This window comes from Ovis aries, chromosome 10, assembly GCF_016772045.2.
Source record: "Ovis aries strain OAR_USU_Benz2616 breed Rambouillet chromosome 10, ARS-UI_Ramb_v3.0, whole genome shotgun sequence".
NCBI lineage: Eukaryota > Metazoa > Chordata > Mammalia > Artiodactyla > Bovidae > Ovis > Ovis aries.
Genome location: NC_056063.1, coordinates 19,858,928 through 19,880,514, shown reverse-complemented (window position 1 = coordinate 19,880,514; position 21,587 = coordinate 19,858,928). Strand labels below are relative to the sequence as shown.

The window sequence follows — 21,587 nt, the reverse complement described above, 5'->3', positions numbered from 1 at the left end:
GTTGTGAGATAACTAAGGAGTTGTTTAAGTAGTGCAAAAATCCAGGATATTATCTCTGACTTCCCTATGAAGAAACTATGGTTCTTTCTACAGTTAGTATTTTCTATGTAACACTATTTCAGTGTCTCTGCTACCTGAACTTTTCTATGGAAATTCCAAGAAAAAGATTAAAATTGACCAGTCCAGTTTGTGTATTACCTTAAATATTTCTGGAGAAATGTTACCAACATATAAATGCTGCTGTAAGTCTAAAATGTTTTTCTTTAGGAAACCATTCCTGACCTTGTTCTTAAACTGAACACTGAAGGAATAAATTAACTCAAAGTCACACAATATATGAGGGGAAAAAAAAAAAAAAAACAGAATCTATGTATCTTAACTTCCTTTCAAGGCAAATCACACAGACCCAGAGAATATGTTTCACAAGGAGGTAGCCTGCCTATCTATTGAGGGTCTACCTTTCTGTAGCACACAAGGCAATACTGAACTGCACATATGGTATTTGACATTTGAGGCATTATCTTCTAGTTGAAAATAACATACATACATAGAATAGATACAGGAATATGTGAAAAGTAACATAATAAGAATACACTAATCAAGTACAAGCTACAAATAATTGCTATGAGGATGTGGAAAATGAAGTAACTTAAAACTAGATGGATAATGGACAGAAGTTTAGTGGAATCAGAAAATCTTATATAGATATTTTGAAAGTGCTGATGGGTTTGGATTCCCAGAGAGAAAAAAATAACCATTCATTTATTCATCAAATACCATATTTACTAAGTGCTTCCTATATGTTATATGCTAGGCACTGTTCAAGGCTCTAGAGATGCAACACTATACAAACCTACTGCAGAGCAGGACCAGGCAGGTCATCTCACAGACATGATGGGAATAGAGAACACAAATAAGAGAGTAGAGAGAAATTAAATACTGGTCTTAAATACTAAAGTAAAAAGTGTTAGTCATTCAGTCACATCTGACTCTTTGCAACTCCATGGATTATAGCTGGCCAGGCTCCTCTGTCCATGAAATTTTCCAGATAAGAATACTGGAATGGGTTGCCATGCCCTTCTCCAGGGGATCTCCCCAACCCAGGGATCAAACTCAGTCTCCAGCATTGCAGGCAGATTCTTTACCATCTGAGCCACCTATGTGCTTAAAGAAAGTGAAGTTGCCCAGTCGTGTCCGACTCTTTGTGATCTCATGGACTGTAGCCTACCAGGCTCCTCCGTCCATGGAATTTTCCAGGCAAGAGTACTGAAGTGGGTTGCCATTTTCTTCTCCAAGGGATCTTCCCGACCCAGGGGTCAAACCCAGGTCTCCCGCATTGCTGGCACACACTTTACCATCTGAGCCACCTGGGAAGCCCAAGTATTTATAAGCTTAAATACTAGAATGTTTCTAAATGGGAGAAAAATGTTTGGTGTGCCTTGAACTCCTTTTGTCATTACGGTCAGAACAAACTGCTTTCCCTTCTCAGTTGGTCAGCTCTCTTAGCTTCTTAGATATAACTTTATTACAACCAGAATAATACAAGTCAAATAACTACTACCTGCATAAAGATTCCCAGCTGAAGTGTGCAGAGAGCAAAAAGGGAAAGAATGGCTAGTGGGAAGTTCAATTTTATGGCTCCTTTTATCTTTCCAGTGGTTACTATCATATATTATCAGTCTCTTGCCAGAAACATCTCCCACTTGGTATCTGTCTGAGTTGTGACTCAATTCCTGAAGGTTCTGTTCTCCTCCTTTCGGGTAGAATCGCTGAAAGGAGACTCCATGTAAATTCCTTTTTGCTACTGATACTTAATAAGGTTTTTTTAATTCATCCAGCAATGCTTCTTTACACACTATTTACAGAAAGTATTCTGTGTTTTGGGTAAGCTAGTAGGGAAGAGGATAAGATGGGATGGGGGGCTAGGGAGACTACAAGAGGCTGCAATGCAAGTGTTAGTTGCTCAGTCGTGTCCAACTCTTTGTAACCCCATGGACTGCAGCCCACCAGGCTCCTCTGTCCATGAGATTTTCCAGGCAAGAATACTGGAGTGGGTTGCCATTTCCTTCTCCAGGGGATCTTCCCAACCCAGGGATTGAACCCAGGTCTCCTGCACTGCAGGCAGATCCTTTACCGACTGAGCTACAAGGGAAGCCACAATACAAGAGGCTACAAAATAAATGACAATCAAGAGCTTGGATTAAATGGGCAATTTTCAAAATGCAAAGGAACGTATTAAGTAGCAATACAGAGAAGTACTAGAAGAACTAACAAGTTTAGCAACTGTTTACTTATGGGAAGTAAATAAAGAAAGACATAACCTAAGATTACAAGTTTGAAGGTTCCAAAATTTGTGTTATCACCAACAATAGCCAAGAAATTTGGAAAAAATAGCTTGAAGGAAAAAAATGAAACTAATGTCAGATCTAAGCAGGATATCACTAGAAGACAGAGGACTCAAGCTTTCTTAATAACCTGTTGGGCCTGTTGATGTACATGTGAAAGCCATTATTATATAGAAAACAGATTGAAACCCTATGGGCTAAAAAGGGAACGCAATAGACAACATCAAACGGCTGTGTATAATGAGTTAGCAATTTCAAAAGAAGTAACCTGGCTTTGGAACTCTTTCCTCAGGTCAAAGATGCCCTTTACTAAACATTTTCTCCCTTTTAGCAGACCCCTTAGTGAGTGAGAATAATAAACTTAATGAATAAAATTAAAAGACTTTGTTTCCTTGGATTATCTGTAGATAGTAAGTAGGCAGGGCTAGGATTTAAGTCCAGATCTGTTTGATTCCAACGCTACTTTTCTTAACTAAAAATCTACTTTGCCTCCAAAAGTTACCTAAAAACAATACATAAACAAATAAATAAAAATTGGCTATCCTAGATCTTTTGCATTTCTATATGAATTAATTTTAGAATCAGCTTAACTTTTTTTTAAGCCTACTAGAATTCTGATTTGAATGTATTAAACCTTTAGATCAATTTGAGGAGAACAGACATATTAATATAAACCCATGAGGTAAACTGGAGGTAAATCTCTCCAGTTACTTAAGTCATCTTTCATTCTTCTTAGTGCTATTTGCCCTTTCCAGGTTTCAGGACTTTCATGCCTTTTTTCAGATTTACTCATAAGAGCTTATTTTTTATGCTACTGTAAATGCTGTATATTTTTTACATTTCCACTTTCAATTCTTTGGTGCTAGAATGCAGAAATATAAATGATTATTAGATATTGATTTTATATCCCACTGTCTTGCTAAACTCAAGTTATCCTAGCAGCTCTTCACCAGTTCCACCAAGAGGAAGAGATGCATGATTTATTGTTGTTTAGTTGCTCAGTCTGACTCGTTGTGACCCCATGGACTGCAGCCTGTCGGGCTCATCTGTCCATGGGATTTCCCAGGCAAGAATACTGGAGTGGGTTGCCATTCCCTTCTCCAGATCTTCCCAACTCAGGGATCAAACCTGCATCTCCTGCATTGCAGGCGGATTCTTTACCACTGAGCCACCTAGGAATCCTAGATAGATGATTATATCAGTTTTATTTCCTCTTTTCCAATCTGAATTTTTTTTTTTTTTCTTTCCTGATTGTACTGGTCAGAACTTCCAATACTGAATAAAAGTGGTAAGGGCAGAAGTCCTTGTTCCTCATTGTTCCTGATCTCAGGGAGAAAGCATGCCATCTTTCATCAGGAGATACAACGTTATTTTAGGTTTTGCGTAGATACATTTCATCTGACTGAAGAAAAATCCTTGCATTCCAAGTTTGCTGAGTTTTTTAAAATCAGGAATGAATACTGGGTTTTGTCACACGTTTTTTTCTGCATCTATTAAGATAATCAGTTTTTCTTTTTTAGTTTAAAATGATGAATTATACTCATTGATTTTTTAATGTTAAGACCAATCCTACGTTCTTGAGATAAACCCAATACTATCCTTCTTATATATGGTTGGATTTTATTTAATAAAATTTTGTTTAGGATTTTTCAATTTATGTTTATGAGGAAGACTGGCCTGAGTTTTCTTGTTATGTCTTCATAGTATTTGGGTATCAGGGTAATGCTGGCCTCCAAGAACAAGTTTGGAAGTATTCGCTCCTCTTCACTTTTCTTTAAGAGTTTATGTGTAACTGGAATTATTTTTCTTTTCCTAAATGTTTTGGAAGGATTTGTCAATGAAGCCCTATAGACCAGAAGTTTTCTTTGTAGGAATATATATATATAAAGTGAAAGTGAAGTCGCTCAGTCATGTCCGACTCTTTGCAACCCGTGGACTGTAGCCCACCAAACTCCTCCGTCCGTGGGATTCTCCAGGCGAGAATACTGGAGTGGGTTGCCATTTCCTTCTCCAGGGAAGACGGGAATTTATATATATAAATTATTTATTTATTTGGCTGCACCAGGTTCAGTAGTTGTGGTGTGGGCTTAGTTGCTCTGAGGCATGTGGGATCTTACTTCCCCAACTAGGGACAGGACCTCTGTCCCCTGCATTGCAAGGTAGATTCTTAACCACTGGACCACCAGGGAAGTTCCTATAGGAATATTTTAAACTAATAATTCAACAGAAAAATGACAATTCAGGTTATCTATTTCTTCTATTATATCTATTTCTTCTTGAGTAAGCTTGGTAATTTGTAAAATCTTTGAAGGACTTTGGCCATTTCATCTAAGCTGCTGTTGTTGTTTGCCTAAAGTTGTTCATAATATTCCCTTATCATCCTTTAAGTACCTGTAGAATTTGTAATGATGTCGCCTCTCTTATTCCTGATTACCAATCTTCCTGATATGTGTCTTATCTTTTTTTTTTTCCCCCTACCAGTCTGGCTAAAGGTTTATCAGTTTTACTGACCTCAACAAACCAAGCTTTCATCACACAGATATTCTCAATTGATTTTTGTTTTCCACTTCAGTGATTTCCACTTCAATCTAAATTATTTTTTGTTTTTTTTTTGTTTTTTTTTTTTTGCTTCTTTGTGTTTAATTTGCTCTTCTTAACTTGAGGTCATTGCTTTGAGGGTTTGGTGTTTTTTTTTTGGTATATTCTAATACAGGCATTTCATTTATTCAGAATTCAATAATGTATTTTTATTCTCCTTCAGTTCAAAACACTTTCTGATTTCATTTTTGAGTCCTTTAATCAATGGATATTTGTTTCAAAATATTAGGGATTTTCCAGTTAGCTTTCTGTTACTGATTTCCTATTTAATTCCTTTGTGGCCATAATATACTTTGCATGATTTGGATCCTTTAAAATATACTGGGACATATTTTATGACCTAAAACAGAGATCAGAAAGCTTTTTCTGTAAAGGATCAGGAAGTAAATATTCTAACCTTTGCAGGCCAAAAACTCTGTCAAAATTTTTTTCTGTTTTTCCAAGAAACCTTTCAAAATATGAAAACCATTCTTAGTTCACAGGGCAATATAAAACCAAGCTAGATTTGGCAGTAGGGCAATAGTTTGCTGACCCCTGGCCTAGAATATGCTCACTCTGGGTAAACGTTTCATGTATACTTGAAAGGGAAGGTGTATTCTGCTATTTTAAGTGGAATGTTCCAGGAAGTCAATTAGGTAATATTGCTGGATACTGTTATTTAAGTTTATTACATCCTTGTTAGGCTTCAACTTTTTCAAGCAATTATTAAAAGAGGCATACTGAAATCTCTGACTATAATCGTAGATTTTTCTTTTTCTCCTTGCAGTTCTATCAGTTTTTGCTTCATTTACTGTGAACCAACTGTTATTTAGGGCATAAACATTTAGGATTGTTATGTATTCCTGATTAACTGGCCCATTTATTATCATGAGATGACATTCATTATCTCATAATATTTTGAAATCTTAACACTTTGAAATCTTACTTCTTTCGCTATGTTAATCTAGCCACACCAGTTTTCTTTTGATTAATGTCAGCATCAGCATGGTATTTTCCATCCTTTCATTCTAACATTGTTGTGGTTTTGTATATAAAGTGTTTTGCTTTTATCCAATCTGATCATCTCTGCCTTTTACTGAGGATTTTTAGATCACTTACATTTAATGTGATTATTGATGTGCTTAGATATAAGTCTATCATCTTGCTGTTTTCTGTTTGTTCTATTTATCCTATGTTCCATTTGTTTATTGTTCCTTTTTTCCTTTTTCTGCCTTTTTTCAGATTAAATTTTTTACGGTTCCATTTTTTCTCGTTTGTTGGCTTACTATCTAAGATTGTTTTATTATTCTACTGGTTGTTTAAGGATTTATATATAACTTATCAGTCTACTTCCAAGTGATATTACACTATTATATGTACAGCAAATATCATACTTTTTTTTTTTCCCTTCCTGGACTTTGTACTATTATTTTCATATATTTTACTTGTGCATGTTGTAACCCCCATAATATTTTTTTTAAACAGTTGATTATCTTAAAAGAGAAGTAAATAGAAAAAAAATCTTACATAGTTACCTTTTCCAGTGCTTATCATCCCTTTGTGTAAATCCGTATTTCCACCTGGTATCATTTCCCTTCTGTCTGAAGGACTTCTTTAACATTTCTTGTAGTGTAGTCTGTTGAAATTTCGCTCTGAATTTTCAGTTTCTGTAACACTCAGTTTCAATGTGGGTAAACATTAATTAATCAATTCCCTGCCATATACTATATAAATAGCCTTGGCTAAACTGTAGAAGAACTGAAAACGAACGTATTGTACAACCATGAAATAGCCTAGAACCTTGCCTGTACAAGTCCAGCTTTGGGCAATGGGAACTTTAAGCATTCCAGGGTTTTAAAAGCTGAATAAACTTGGATCATTTTCTAAAATATCAATTTTACTCAGAGATTTTGAAAAAAATTATAAGCATTATATTTATATTAACCATAGGACTATTATGGTATATAATGCACTTTCATTTTAAATTTAAGACAAAGTGCAAAACTAAAGAAAATTCTATCTTGGGACCCAGATTTGGGGGCAGTTATTCACTCTTCTCTGCTATTAACCGAACTTTTGTGGAAAAGTCTGAAAAGCAGTGACTTTGATGATTATTCATGATTTTTTAAAACCTTTCCTAAAATTGGATGCTGTCAACAAATGCAGGTTATTCATATTTTTATTTAATTTCAATATGTATTTCTAAATTGACCACTATATCCTGTCATTCAGCTCATAAATCATTTCTTATTGTACTCATAAAAAGTATACTTGATTCCAAGTTTTTAAAACACCCATCACTATTCCCGTGAAGGAGGACTTTTACTTACCAGTTCTCACTTTGGCTGGTCAGTGTGCCTGCATCAATCAGAACCTGCAACATTGCCCAATTTTCTGATTCCAGTCCAGGATAGAGTAAGAATGCACATAAACAAGCCTGTTAGAAATAGGCCTAAAATAAAGATAGAAAAAGTGTTAGTCGCTCAGTCACATCTGACTCTTTGCAACCCCATGGACTGTAGCCCACCAGGCTCCTTAGTACATGACATTCTCCAGGCAAGAATGCTGGAGTGGATAGTCATTCCCATCTCCAGGGGATCTACCCAACTCAGGGATCGAACCCTGGGCTCCTGTATTGCAGGCAGATTCTTTACCATCTGAGCCACCAGGGAAGCCCCAAAATAAAAAGGGTCATTATGAAGACCTACCAGAAAATCCAATTCTAAGATTGCATCCTAAGGAAATAAGTCAAAAATTTAATTATTTTATTGTTCCTTTTACCAGGAGAGAAAAATCAGCAGGAATCAATAAAAAGACTCCCAAATAAGAAACTGCTTATTTTACAACCTAATATTCTATAATAGAATACTTATTCAGTCATTAAAGTATATTATAGTTGAATACCTTTTGCTCAGAAATACATATGAACAAAAACAGGTGTAAAAATATATTCACTCCATTTACTCCCTTAACACCTGCTTTCTTACCTTATTTTAACCTCAATTCTCAACTATTCCATTTTCCTTCAAACCACAATCTTTCACGTCATTTCCTATCCAGCCTAGATTCCCGGGTTCATCAATTTCTCCTGCTTATAACCTTGCTCCCTCTCCCATTCCTTATAGCATGTATTATACTTTTACTTAAACTCACCTATGTATTTATCTTTTATGTTTCCTTTATCAGAAAAAAAAATCAAAATGAATCTCCATTTCAGTCCCACAATTTAAGTCACACATGTAACCATCTTTGCCTCCTCTCTAATCTCAGAGGAAGAAGTATTCTTCCTTTTCTTTTCCAGCTCAGTTCCTCTACTTACACCTTTGATCCCGTATCAGTATTGAATAAGAGATCCTCATCTCTTAAGGCTTTACCTTTATCCCTCCTATTTTTTTTTAATCCCTTCTCTTTTTAATCTCTCCTCTCTGCCCTCTCTTCCTCACAGTTTATAAATAGGTTAAACTCTCTTCACTGTAGAATCTCCTCCTCTATCTTTTAACTTCCTCCCTACAACTATCATTCTTCAATTGTATTTTGAATAAAAGATGAAAGGTTTTGGAAATTCCCTGGCAGTCCAGTGGTTAAGACTCAGTGCTTTCACTGCTGGGTCCCTGGGTTTGATCGCTGCTCAGGGAACTAAGATTCCTCAAGCTGCATGGCGTGACCAAAAAAAGAGAGAGCGAGCTGAGGAGACTTGGAATAATATAAATTTAATATAACTTCTCTCAATTTTAATATACTTTTCAACTCAACACAAACAGAATTCTGCTACCATCAGTACACTGAATGTGCACTGCAAACATTCTGGCAAACAGTACTAATAACAAAATTGCCGTCATGTTTTTCAATTTATTCCAGTCGTGTTTACTGTCTGACCCTCCTGACTTCTTTCCTTCTGAATCTTCTCTCCCATCGGCTTCTCAAGCACAGCTCAGTTGGTGCTCCCTTCCCTTCCTCTGCTATTTCTTATCAGTTCTTTATCTTCCTCCTCTTAATTTGCCCATTTACTAATGCTCTCATTTCCTCTCCATATATTCCATCTCTATGAGCAATGGTATCCCCTGATTTTAACTATCACCTATTTAATGATATCTGCCTTCAGCCCAGGCCTTTCTCCTCAGCCTCAGACACATAGATGCCAAGCTCCCTAGTGAACATCTCTACATGGATACCCCACTGGCACTTAATCTTCCACATTCAGTATGTCTTCACTGAGTTTCTTATCTCCCTCCTCTTTCCTAGTTTTCCATTTCACACTTTTACATATACACACGTACGTAGAAGCCCCATTCCTCCTCCATTTGTCTCTATTCCAGTAAAGCTGTACCGTACAACCAAGCTGGGGACCAGGGAGTCATTCAAGACTCTTATCTCTATTCCAGGCATAATATCCTAGCACAAAATCTCATTGTTTCCCTCCATGGCTATAAAACTACAGAAAAATACTTCCATTTATTTAAAAAATACAATAAAATCACATTTTCTAACACTCCTTCTAGTATTTACACTATGGAACAACAATCATGTTATCTTACTAGCAAACCATGAAGCTTTTATGTTGTTATTTAGTCACTAAGCCATATCCTTATCCTGGTGGGCTGCGGTCTATGGGGTCACACAGAGTTGGATACGACTGAAGCGACTTAGCAGCAGTAGCAGCAGCAAGCCATATCCAACTCACTGCGATTCCATGGACTATAGCCCACCAGGCTCCTCTGTCCATGGGATTTCCCAGGCAAGAACACTGGAGTAGGTTGCCATTTCCTTCTCCAGGGGATATTCCCAACCCAGGAATCAAACCCAGGTCTCCTACATTGGCAGGCAGATTCTTAACCACTGAGTCATGAGGGAAGCCCTATCAACGTTTATATAGAAACACATATAGCTGGCACTACTTCCAGAAAGCCTTGTTAATACCCCTGTACCTAATGGTAGTTAGCACACAGCAGTTATTGCTTAACTCTCTGTTCATTTTTGAATAAAGTAAATGTGACATATTTGAAATTATCTATAGTAATGATTAACCTGCATTTTACACAGGTTGATAAATGACAGGACTCATATACTATTTTATAATTAGGGAGGAAATGTTCAAAAGTAAGTTCACAGATCCAGTTTTAAGGGCAAATAAAAGTTATACATAAATTATCTTTACATCAAGTAATTTAGAAGAAGCTTTGAACTTTATTATAATTAACAACTAAAGCAAAGAAGAACTAAAGAGTCTCTTGATGAAAGTCAAAGAGCAAAGTGAAAAAGCAGGCTTAAAACTCAACATTCAGAAAACTAAGATTATGGCATGCAGTCCCATCACTTCATGGCAAACAGATGGAGAAACACTGGAAACAGTGACAGACTTTATTTTGGGGGGGCTCCAAAATCACTGCAGATGGTAACTGCAGCCATGAAATTACAAGACACTTGCTCCTTGGAAGAAAGGCTATGACCAACCTAGACAGCATATTGAAAGGAGAGACATTACTTTGCCACAAAGGTCCATCTAATCAAAGCTATGATTTTTCCATTAGTCATGTATGGATGTGAGAGTTGGACTAAAAAGAAAGCTGAGCGCCAAAGAATTGATGCTTTTGAACTGTGGTGTTGGAGAAGACTATTGAGAGTCCCTTGGACTGCAGGGAGATCCAACCAGTTCATCCTAAAGGAAATCAGTCCTGAATATTCATTGGAAGGACTGATGCTGAAGCTGAAGCTCCAATTCTTTGCCACCTGATGTGAAGAACTGGCTCATTGGAAAAGACCCTGATGCTGGGAAAGATTGAAGGCAGGAGAAGGGGACGATAGTGGGTGAGACGGTTGGATGGCATCACTGACGTGATGGACATGAATTTGAGCAAGCTCTGGGAGTTGGTGATGGACAGGGAAGCCCGGTGTGCTGTAGTCCATGGGGTCACAAAGAGTCAGACACAAGTGAGTGACTGAACTGAAACTGATGTGTGCTAACATTTTTCACATCTAAGGATTAAACTTTAGGAATCTCAATTTTATATAACAGGAAAGGAGACTGAGTATAAGCAGAGATAGATGAAAGGACCATTAGATTTAGCTGCATGCTATAAGAATTTCTTGTCAGGAAAAGGTTTCCTATCTACTATACTCTATCAGTGGTTTCGCAGTTTATTAGAAGTACTGCAGTTAAGTCACACCAGTTTTGGGTTGTTTAGCCAACAGCATAAACATCTAATTGTAAAAACCCCGTGTTTATAAAAATACATCTTCCAAAAAGGGAAAAAAGTTCTTTGGTTAAGTATATGTGTACTACTTCTCTACATGGAACACTGACATGAATTTAATCTTCTGTTTCACTTCAAACATTATTTTTGTTTAAGGGTTTCTTTAAAATTAGCTATGAGGTCTGTATATACCATCCAAGTTCACTGGGTCAAAAGTTAACAGTATGGGGTCATCAAGTAAATTAAATGTTAACAGCAAAAATTAAAGGACTTAAATTAAAAACATAGGGCCTAATCCTATGATGAAGAAAAGTAAGGAAAAAGTGTTCCCATAAGAGCTATAAACTGTTCACCTATTTAAAATAAATTACTTCTTCAGAGCTGCCTTAAAAAGTTAATTTGTTTAAAACACGTAAGCATTTCTTTGCCAAAAGAGAACGTGAGGTATTTTATTCTCCTTATTTCCCTATATATTTCTTCTATAAGAAATAATTTTTTACATATTAATAATAGAAATGTAGCATGAAGCCAAACTGGTCACATGGCCTCAGTCATATCTCCTAGAGCCCAGAGAGTTCCAATTTGACTTCTATTTACTAGAAATGAGTAAGCAATGAATGTCAATAGATTCTTGTCCTCCTTAACTTCTAGAAAAAGGTTCTTCCCAAGTCAAGCAAGCCTCTGAGAAAGCCATTAAATGTTTTTTACTCATCGTAAAGTTTACTTATCGTGTACTCAGTCGTGTCTGAGTCTTTGCGACCCCATGGACTGTAGCCCACCAGGTTCCTCTGTCCGTGGGATTTTCCAGACAAAAATACTGAAGTGGGTTGCTGTTGCCTCCTCCAGAGTATCTTCCTGACCCAGGGATCGAACCCACATCTCCTGTGTCTCATGCAGTTTCTTTACCACTTCACTCAATGTGAAGTTTATTTATTAAATCCCTTCAATTTTCCTTTGACACAGAGTCAAGAATATACCCATTTTTATTATTTACCAGTCCTTTATATTATTTAAATTGTTCCTCAAATACACACATTTTAATGGCTAGACAAAAAGCTAGCTGACCCCTGTGTATTTCAGGCCACATATGGTACCTGATCTACCATTTGGGGTATCACTTTTTGAGATGGGCTCTGTTAAACTGGAGAATAACCAGAAAAGGGAACCAAGAGTATGAAGTGTTTAAAATCATCAGCCACTAAAGAAACTAAGGATATTTGGAGAGTAGAGGTTCAGTTGTTCTCATGGTTGAAAATACTAATGTTCATACTTAAGGGGTTATCACATATAGATGGGAATGAATTTGTTCTCAGCAGCTCCAGGGGGCAATTACAAATAGGTGTGAAGTGGTGAGTGAAGTCGCTCAGTTGTGTCCGACTCTTTGTGACCCCGCAGACTGTAGCCCACCAGGCTCCTCCATCCATGGGATTCTCCAGGCAAGAATACTGGAGTGCGTTGCCATTTCCTTCTCCAGGGGATTTTCCCGACCCAGGGATCAAACCCAGGTCTCCTGCTATGCAGACAGACGCTTTAACCTCTGAGCCACCAGGGAAGCCCTTAGAATCATAGACTTATATTAGTTAAAGCACAAAATAGGTGTACTTTAACTAATAGAAGTCTATGATTCCAAACATGAATAGGCTAACTTTACTAAGAAAATTTAAATTATTTTAGAACAATATTTCAGAACACTATATTTAATATATCTGAGGTCAACACTTTCACACTAATTATTTAGAAGTTAGATAGTTGAAACAAATGGGTTTATCCAAGTATCCTTATTGTAATGGGTTGGGAGCAGGATAATTCATACTTCTTTAGTAAATATTACCATTAATAACTGTCAGGCAGTTCAGTCGCTGAGTCGTTTCCGACCCTTTGTGACCCCATGAATCACAGCACGCCAGGCCTCCCTGTCCATCACCAACTCCCGGAGTTCACTCAAACTCATGTCCATTGCATTGGTGATGCCATCTAGCCATCTCATCCTCTGTCGTCCCCTTCTCCCCCTGCCCCCAATCCCTCCCAGCATGAGGGTCTTTTCCAATGAGTCAACTCTTCACATGAGGTAGCCAAAGTATTGGAGTTTCAGCTTTAGCATCAGTCCTTCCAAAGAAATCCCAGGACTGATCTCCTTTAGAATGAACTGGTTGGATCTCCTTGCAGTCCAAGGGACTCTCAAGAGTCTTCTCCAACACCACAGTTCAAAAGCATCAATTCTTTGGCGCTCAGCTTTCTTCACAGTCCAACTCTCACGTCCATACATGACCACTGGAAAAACCATAGCTTTGACTAGATGGACCTTTGTTGACAAAGTAATGTCTCTGCTTTTAAATATGCTATCTAGGTTGGTCATAACTTTTCTTCCAAGGAGTAAGCGTCTTTTAGTTTCACAGCTGCAGCCACCATCTGCAGTGATTTTGGAGCCCAAAAACAAAGTCTGATACTCTTTCCACTGTTTCCCCATCTATTTCCCATGAAGTGATGGGACCAGATGCCATGATCTTCATTTTCTGAATGTTGAGCTTTAAGCCAACTTTTTCACTCTCCTCTTTCACTTTCATCAAGAAGCTTTTTAGTTCCTCTTCACTTTCTGCCATAAGGGTGGTGTCATCTGCATATCTGAGGTTATTGAGCTTTCTCCCAGCAATCTTGATTCCAGCTTGTGCTTCTTCCAGCCCAGCGTTTCTCATGATGTACTCTGCATAAAAGTTAAATAAGCAGGGTGACAATATACAGCCTTGACGTACTCCTTTTCCTATTTGGAACCAGTCTGTTATTCCATGTTCAGTTCTAACTGTTGCTTCCTGACCTGCATATAGATTTCTCAAGACGCAGGTCAGGTGGTCTGTATTCCCATCTCTTTCAGAATTTCCCAGTGTATTGTGATCCACACAGTCAAAGGCTTTGCCATAGTCAATAAAGCAGAAATATATGTTTTTCTGGAACTCTCTTGCTTTTCCATGATCCAGTGGATGTTGGCAATTTGATCTCTGGCTCCTCTGCCTTTTCTAAAACCAGTTTGAACATCTGGGAGTTCATGGTACACGTATTACTGAAGCCTGGCTTGGAGAATTTTGAGTAGTACTTTACTAGCGTGTGAGATGAGTGCAATTGTGCAGTAGTTTGAGCATTCTTTGGCATTGCCTTTCTTTGGGATTGGAATGAAAACTGACCTTTTCCAGTCCTGTGGCCACTGCTGAGTTTCCCAAATTTGCTGGCATATTGAGTGCAGCACTTTCACAGCATCATCTTTCAGGATTTGAAATAGCTCCACTGGGATTCCATCATCTCCACTAGCTTTGTTCGTAGTGATGCTTTCTAGGGCCCACTTGACTTCATATTCCAGAATGTCTGGCTCTAGGTGAGTGATCACACCATCGTGATTATCTGGGTCATGAAGATCTTTTTTGTAGTTCTTCTGTGTATTCTTGCCACCTCTTCTTAATATCTTCTGCTTCTGTTGGGTCCATACCATTTCTGTCCTTTATTGAGCCCATCTTTGCATGAAATGTTCCCTTGGTATCTCTAATTTTCTTGAATGAATTTTAATTCAGTCCTACAATCTGTGGCCAAGAATACAGAAACAAAACAATTTCTCATGTAGGGAAAAATCCTAACAGAATCAGAGTTGAAAATATGTATGCATCTATCCTAAGCCACTTTCAGAAACTAGGGTTCAAAACCATGCAAAGCAAATTTCCCCAAACAGAAGTTTATCTCTTGATCCATGTGTAAATTTTCTCCCATATAAATAACATGGATATACTCTAAAAAGAAACTACTCTAAAAGTAGTTTCTTTCTTTTTTTTTTTTGTCTTTGATGACTTTTAAAGGGTCCTCCCAAAATATTTATGTATAATAAAGTACTTATAAACTGATACCTAATTAACTAAAGCATATACTTAGGAACCATTTAAGTACCTTCTGAGGAGGACTGTATCATTATTTTATCAATTTGGTTACAGGGAAAGTCTATCAAAGTTACTTCACAGAACAAAAATATTATCCATATCTGAAATAAAAGACACACTTGCATTTTAAAAACGGAATGTAAATGGGTGAATATGTGGGAAGAACTCATCACATTACCAACAAATTTCAGTGAATGTTGTACAAGTTTATGACTGGAGAACTAGATGCTGTATCTAATGAAACAGTTGTTGTCCATCTTGAGGTCTGGCAGTTCTCAGACCTAAAAAAAGATAAACAGTACTTTCAATGAATTCGTTAAACAAAAAAGTATAGAAAATTACCTAGATTTGGTATTTTTACCAATATATACAATATTTTTATCAATATATGTGTATATACAAATATATATACACTCATCTGATTAGAGGCTCAATTTAAAATTTCCAGGTAAATATTAAATTTGAAAAATTAAAAGCTCATAGTAGAAACTAAATAGTCATGGATAGATATATGACACAGATAAGAAACACTTTCAAAGCAGCCATTATTGTTAAGCCTTATTCTTTTTTTATGAACTTTTTATTTTGTATTGAAGTATAACCAGTTAACAATACTGTGACAGTCTTAAGTCAACAGTGAAGGGACTCAGCCATACAGATACATGTATCCATTCTCCCCCACCGCCCCCCATCCAGGCTGCCACATAACATTGAGCCAGGTTCCACATGCTATACAATAAACCTTATTCTTTTTGCCTTATTATAATTCTTCTAGTTTACTAGTTATAATATTCCTAACATTTTTTAGGGAAAAAATCCTAACCATAGCTATTTTTAGCACAATGTTTTAAATATATGATAATCATCAAGTACAAAACAGTCTTAAAACAGAACACTTTGTCCGTAAGAGATACTCAAAAAACATCAATTTATTTCAATTAGAAAACAGCCTTTAGGATGGGCATGTGCACACTACTATATTTAAAATGGATAACCAACGATGACCCACTGTATAGCACAGGGAACTCTGCTCAACTCTGCTGTGTTTATGGCAGCCTAGATGGGAGGGGAGTTTGGGGAAGGATGGATCGTGTATGGCTGAGTCCCTTCAGCACTGTTAATTGGCTATACCCCAATACAAAATAAAAGGTTAAAAACTAAATTTTAAAAAACAGCTTTTACAATCAATATAGAACAAATATTTAATATTTTATATTCTTACCATTTTAACTCACAGATTATAAGGACACACAGAACATAAGAGAGTAAAAAAAGGGTAATTCTCAAATTTGTTCAAGTGGCTGAATAATTGGTGCTAAGTACCATTCATTCCCATTAAATCTTTATTAGGAGACACAAGAGACCTGGGTTCAATCCCTGGGTCAGGAAGATCCCCTGCAGTTGGAAACAGCAACCCACTCCAGTGTTCCTGCCTGAAAAAAACCCATGGACAAAGGAGCCTGGCGGGCTACTGGCCATGGGTTTGCAAAGTTGGACACGACTGAGTGAGTAAGCAGAACTGTGCTGCAGACACAGAACGAGGACATGGTCTTGGCCGTCACGAGATTCTCAGAACCAGGAACTACATCTCCACTTGTGCATGTTCACTACCACAGCCACATATCAACACATGCAAAGTCACTGTTTACATACAGCAGTCAACATTCTCCTATTTGCTGCTTTAACAATTACCATTAATTTAGTGGCTTAAAACAACAGAAATGTATTATTTTGCAGTTCCAGAAGTCAGAAGTCCCAAATGGGTCTCAGTGGGCTAAAATCAAGGTATAGATAGAGTCTCTAAGGAAGAAACTTGGAGCCCGTAAGGAAGAATCCGTTTTCTTGGCTTTTCCAGCTTCTAGAGGTTGCCTTCATTCTTTGGCTTGCGGCCTGCTTCTATCCTCAAAGCCAGCAACGGCTGGTTGAGTCTCTCCCATCTCACCACTCTGACACTGGCTATTCTGCTTCCCTCTTCCACATCTAGAAAAACTGTGGAATTATATTAGGTCTACTCAGATAATCAGGATAATCTATTTTTAGGTCATGTGAGTAGCAACCTTAATTCTGTCTGCAACTTGAATACCCCTTGCCACATAACAACATATTCTCAGATTCTAGGGATTAAGATGTGGACTTCTTTCGGAGAACCAGTATCCTGCCAACAATATAAATGAACCATTTTCCTCTGCTTTTCTTCAGGAACTCCATCGACCATCATCTAACTCTAATAAAATTACATGCAAACAGTTCACACATGCACACAGTTCCAGAGACAGGGGGGCCTGCAATTATAAACATATTCTGAATGTTTAAGAATCACTGGACTAGCTTATGGAATATCCATGTTCCACAGAAGGATCGTTTGATAGTATCAAAATGCCAAATTTTAGACTGGCTTTTTAACGTGTTTTATTTTTAGCTTTGATCAGAAAACCTTGATATGGATTGAAAGTTTTTTCTTGTATTTCTCCTCTATGTAATTTTTAAAAGTAGTTCTAATCATCCTAATTTATACTGCTACATCTTGCACTTATAAACAGTTTTCCAGTTGGTATGCATCATTTTGTGATGATTCTAATAGTAAGTCCAGTCATTTTCCCACAATTTACTTAATAATCTTATTACTATTGGACATTCCAACCCAATCCTCCCTTTCTGCTACTTAGTACTATATTTAATATTCTGGGCATCTTCCTGTATAGATCTTTTCCCATAGTTCAGATCTATTTCATCTAGATTCCTGAAATTGGAATTTCTGGGAGGAAAGATGAATATTTCTATCACCCTTTTTATTATTGCTAAATTACTTTTCAAAAGGCCTGCTCTAACTTACATTGCCACCAGCCTTTCCTCACTCATACCATCAATATGAGGGGTTTTTTTAATGGCTTTTGTGCACCGAAAAGAATATTCAGAGGTCATTTAAATTCTTATCAAAGTTATGAACTAAAAAACTTAGTTCTTCCTTGACTTTTAAATTCAACTGGAAGCTCTGGTTAGTCTTTGTAAATTTTACCAGCAATCACTTTCAAGGAGGCTTTTAAAGTTCTCTTAAAATATTTAGCTTTTAGAATTTTATAACTTCTATAACTTCTGCTTTCCTTAAGTACTTAAAGTTGGATTAATAAACAAAACCTCTCCAAGAACTTATTTTAAAAAGAAAAACCTGTATATGTTTTTCTTCTTTCGCTGTGTATTTGTTAACTGTTCTGTTTTTCTTATAGACCTCCTATTAACCCTTTATCTGCTTTATATGTTAAAAAATATTTTTTGATTTGTCATGAGTCTTTACCATTTATAGCCAAATTTTTCCTGTGTATATACATTTTTTGTGTAGCTAACAATGTTCTCCAAGATTGTGTTGAACTTTCTATCATTCTACATACCTCCTGCAGTGATCTCATTCAATCCCACAGTTTAAACTACCATCTACAACTACAATTAGTCAAGTTGTAGTAAACAGATAAAATTCTAGTAAATCTATAGATAACAGCGCACACCAGAACTTCCCCTAAAGTTCCAGACTTCCAAATCAAAACACCAATCCTAATATCCAGTTATCTCTCCAGAGGATGGGAGGATTGTAGTTAACCCAGAGGCATATAAAAATCAACATTTCACATGTCAAAATCCATCAAACCTGTTCCATTTTTCCCTATCTCAGGAAAAGGTACACCAGAAACCAAAGAGCCCCACTACCATGCTTCCTTCTCTCTTCTCCATATACAAAGCCTCCTAAACCTCTTCAGTCTTAGCTTCAACTTTCTCCATCTTAGCTTACTCTGCTTTAACAATATGGGTATTGAATTTACTGGTCCTTTTGGCACAGGACACTAACATATGCTCCTCTTTTGCCTAGAGTGGTCTTCCATTTTTTTGGCCTACCTAATTCCTAAATCTCAGTTTAACTGTCCCTCCTTTGAAAGTGTTAGTTGCTCAGTTGTGTCTGACTCTTTGCAACCCCATGGACTGTAGCCCACCAGGCTTCTCTGTCCATGGGATTCTCCAGGCAAGAATACTGGAGTGGGTTGCCATTCCCTTCTCCAGGGGATCTTCCTGACCCAGGGATCAAACCCCAGTCTCCTGCACTGTAGGCAGATTCTTAACCATCTGAGCCTCCAGGGAAGCCTCCCCCCCCCCAACCCCCCCTCCCTGCCCACTTAGAAAGGCCTTATTTAAATCTCCAGTGGTAAGTCCCCACTGTGTATGCTTTCATAGCATCCTATATTTTTCATGGCATCCTGTACTTATCACAATGGTAATTTGTATGATTATTAACTTAATCCTCTTTTCTCTTAGTAGACTACACCACAGAGAGAGGAACTGTGGCTGTTTTTCTCACCCCTAGATGCTCAGGACCTTAAACAACACATAACACAGTGTTAAGTCGCTCAGTCGTGTCTGACTCTTTGTGACCCGGTGGACTGTTGCCCACCAGGCTCCTCTGTCCATGGAATTCTCCAGGCAAGAACACTGGAGTGGGTGGCCATTCCCTTCTCCCGGGGATCTTCATGGCCCAGGGATCAAACCCGGGTCTCCTGCACTGCAGGTGGCTTCTCTCCTGACTGAGCCCCCAGGGAAGCCCTACGTAACACAGAGTAGATGCTGAACAGTTACCTGTAAATAGTTACACATTAAAACTGAAGCAGTAAATCCAGTTTTGTGTATACTTCATTTCACCATCATTTCTAATCTGTGCTTCAAGTACTTTTTATCTCTTGCCTGGATACTACTGATACCATAGCCTCTGTAGGACTTTCTATCCCTGCTCTTGCACTGTCTAATCTGTTTTCCAGTACCCTTGTTAAAGTGAATTTCTAAAATATAAATCTGATGTTACTAATTGGTTTCAGATTTTTCAATTTCATCAGTATAAAAGTGACATGTAAGGCCCTTCATGGTTAAACCTCTATCCACTTGATCAGGCTAACCTTTCCCAACTCCTCCAAAGGTATCTAGACCACAAATCACACAAACTACCTGAATCTTCTTGACCATGCCAGGGTTCCTTCTGACTCTTGTTTTCTTACATTCTAAAGATTCTGCCCAAAATGCTCTGAAAGGCCTATTTCTGCTCTCTCTTTTACACCGGGACAATTCCAATCCTTTAAGTCTTCACCAAGATATCCTTCAAGACACAGCTCAACCACCACCTCCTAGAAAGCTTTCCTGAGCCACCTATTCCTAACCTGAGTTAAATGTTCTTCCTATACACTTCAAATTATAATTGTAAACAATTTATCTTTCCTTGGATTTTCAGCTCCTTGCTAATAGGGATTACATATTTCTCATCTCTATATATCCTATTCACATGTTTGACTAATCTGTGTACCACTACATATCAAACTCATCAAAACATAGCTACCTTTTGAGAACCAGTATTCCCCTTTCTGAGAAATCATCTAATAAATAGAAAAGTCAATTAGAAAAGCATAAAAATATTCACTTCAAGATTATTTATAATAACTAAAAATTAGAGACAACCTAGATATCCATCAACAGAGGAATGGTAGAATCTACTAAATGATAATGTAGCAGAGAAATTCAGAATGAGACTGTAAAACTAACATAGTAACTCAGACGCTTCTTACATGTTAAGCAGAAAAAGACAAAACTATTTCATATTGTGACCTTATAAAATTATATGTACAGACATTTATTAAGGGAACATGAAAATTGCATGAGTTATTAATGTGAATTATGATTTGACTTTATTCAAACTTTATAAATTGCTATGTCTTCTCAATTATAGTTATAATAAAGAAATTTAAAATTCAACCCATGTTACTAACAGATATATAGTAGTATATGCATATTTTAATGTGCATATATACATATATATTTCCTAACTCTGTCTCCTAAAAGGTCCAAGCAGCAGCAATGAACCTAACCTTGGTTTCTAAGACCATATTCACTAAGAGGAAACAGGGTTATTTAGAGAATAAGCTAACTCCAGGGTTATGGCAGGAGCTAGACTTGAAACATCTTACTATACTGGAAAGCAAGTAAGTATTCCCAGAAAATCATGTAGGCACACCACAAAGGCATAGGACCCAGATTAAAGGTGCTCCCACTAGCTGAATCTAGGACAATTCAAACACCAAAACTAATCAAATACAGACTTTAAAATAGAGGTGAAAGGTCATGATCTGTGTAACTTACCTTGAAATGGTTCAGAAAAAAATGTACAAAATATACACATAACGAATATAGATAGAACACAAGGAAACAAAATACAGAAGTGAAAAAACACAGGAATTCATAAGTTAATTGCAGATAATAAATAAACAGAGGAGAAGAAAGGGCCCTCTGTTTACAGTAGAATGCTGTGGACTGACTGGTCAATATCAAAGGACTTAACAGATTTGCTGAATCATGTTACAACCATCATTGTAAAACTATATTGGCAGTAACATATCCTAAATTTAAATGGGAACTTTGATGAGTAGGATGTATCTTCAAGTATTTCCCCACAGATTACTTATTTGCCATGAAGGAAAAAAAAAACCCCAGTTAACCAAACATTGGAAAATTCTAGCCACATAAAGACCAGATAATCA

The 21,587-nt window shown here is 37.1% G+C and overlaps 1 long non-coding RNA gene across 10 annotated transcripts in view; it reads right to left on the bottom strand.

Moving 5' to 3' along the window:
* The window catches only part of LOC105608012 (uncharacterized), a 45,173-nt gene that overhangs the window by 18,763 nt on the left and 4,823 nt on the right, over positions 1-21,587 (bottom strand). For 2 of the 10 annotated variants that reach the window (XR_009595189.1, XR_009595194.1), the window contains exons 2-5: positions 15,206-15,308; positions 12,945-14,679; positions 7,253-7,374; positions 6,458-6,589 (exon numbers count right to left, since the gene is read on the bottom strand). This is a non-coding gene — a long non-coding RNA (uncharacterized LOC105608012). Of the gene's footprint in view, positions 1-6,457; positions 6,598-7,252; positions 14,680-15,205; positions 15,309-21,587 lie in introns of all 10 variants that reach the window. The other 8 variants (XR_009595192.1, XR_009595198.1, XR_009595193.1 and 5 more) reach the window with 7 other exon arrangements.